This window comes from Sciurus carolinensis, chromosome 4 (genome assembly GCF_902686445.1).
Source record: "Sciurus carolinensis chromosome 4, mSciCar1.2, whole genome shotgun sequence".
In the NCBI taxonomy this organism is placed as follows: domain Eukaryota; kingdom Metazoa; phylum Chordata; class Mammalia; order Rodentia; family Sciuridae; genus Sciurus; species Sciurus carolinensis.
In genome coordinates, this window is record NC_062216.1 from 111,341,975 (window position 1) to 111,343,951 (window position 1,977).

A 1,977-nucleotide genomic window follows, 5' to 3' on the forward strand; every position below is an offset into this window, starting at 1 on the left:
CACTTTGGAAAGTAACCTGACAATATCTACTCAAGTTAAAAATGCACCTATTGAGCTGGGGTCTATCTCAGTGATAGAGCATTTGCCTAGCATGTGGGAAGCCTATGAGGCCCTGAGTTCACTCTCCAGCAAGAAGAAGTAGGAGGAGAAGGAAAAGGAGCAGCTGTTCTTTGATTCAGAAAGTCTACTTTCAGATATATGCTTTACAGCATTATCTTTCTATTAGTGAGTAATGAAATCAATTTAGTGGGTCATGTCCGGTATTTTATAAAAATGAAATAGATGGGCTGGGGTTGTAGCTCAGTGGTAGAGTGCTTGTCTAGCACATGTGAGGCACTGGGTTTGATCCTCAGCACCACATAAAAATAAATAAATAAGATAAAGGTATTGTGTCTGTCTACAATTTTTAAAAAATATTAAAAGCCCTTTTGTGGCCATTGCTGAAGCAGCATTTGCTAAAATGAAGTTCAATTCTCTTGTGACTTCTGACCTAAGCAAAAACCACAAAAAATATTTCAATGCATCTTCACACATTCACAGGAATATTATGTCCTCCCCTCTTTCCAAAGAGCTGAGATAGAAGTACAATGTTCCATCTATGCCCATCCGAAAGGATGACGAAGTTCAGGTTGTACAAGGACACTATAAAGGTCAGCATACTGGCAAAGTGGTCCAGGTTTACAGGAAGAAATATGTCATCTATACTGAATGGGTGCAGCGGGAAAAGGCTAATGGCACAACTGTCCATGTGGGCATTCACCCCAGCACAGGGGTTATCACCAGGCTAAAATCGGACAAAGACCACAAAAAGATCCTGGAACGGAAGGCCAAGTCTCGCCGAGTAGGAAAGGAAAAGGGCAAATATAAAGAAGAAACAGTTGAGAAGATGCAGGAATAAAGTTACCATATTTACAACTTGCATTAAAAACTGCTAAAATGAAAAAAAAAAATATATATATATATATTAAAAAAAAAGAAATGGAGGAGATCCAAGATGGTGGACTAGAGGGAGGCTGTGTTCCTTGTCACTCCATAACTCAGGTTTCAAGCAGAGGATATCTGATTCTTGGTGAGGGAGTTTTTGCAGCTTATCAATCCTCTGCTGTTTACCCCATTTGTCTACTGTGATCACCTACAGTCTGCCAAGCATATTGACTACTTTTTGAGTGCAGATTGCTCACTCTCTAGCGCCTATCATCCGCCATTTGCCTGCCTCTTGCCTGTCCATTGCCCGCCTTTCACCTACCCAGCACCCACCGCCCGAGGTTCACCTGCCAATCATCCGCCAGCAGCCATCAGACTGACCATAGACTGCCAGTGGAGCGCCAGCTGCCTGCTGTTGTCTGGAAGTTTACTGTCATAGTACCTTCAGGTTTGTTATGTGTGGCTGCTGCCATTTTGAGAAAACAGCCAGGACCTATAGGACCCCTGGCCCTACTGACTGAGCCCCTTCTCGAGGACCCCTTGGTCCAACTGACCACTCCCTGCCTCTGGGGCCCTCAAACCTACTGACTGTGCCCTATCACCAGGACCCCCCAGACCAACTGCATCCCACCTCCAGGACCTCCAGCTGACCACGCCCACACCCCAAGCTGTAGCTCCCATTTGCCAATACATTTGGAAGCCAGAGCAGCCATCTTGGATCCTGGAAGCCATATCTCCCATCTTTAGGTGGGGCAAATCTCATCCTGAGATGCCTGCTGAGGACTGGAAGTTCATTGTCAGGTACCTCTCATACATCAGGCTACTGAAGACTGGGAGGTTTGAATACTATATGACTGTTATGGTGTAGATTTTTTTTCTCCTTATTGAAAAATTGTAAGTTTTTATTACTTTACTTTTCTTGCTCTATTTTCCTTTTGTTTACCTGTTCTCTCAGAGTCTCTTTCTTCCCTTTTTGCATGCTAACAACCAACTTCTTTTGATTATACTTTCACTCTTTCTATGATCTAGAACTTCTATATATTCTTTTCTTAT

General features: G+C 43.3%; 1 pseudogene; it reads left to right on the plus strand.

Annotated features, from left to right (window-relative positions):
- Positions 1 to 460: 460 nt before the first annotated feature.
- Positions 461 to 898, plus strand: LOC124983587 (60S ribosomal protein L26-like; annotated as a pseudogene).
- The last annotated feature ends 1,079 nt before the right edge of the window (positions 899 to 1,977 follow it).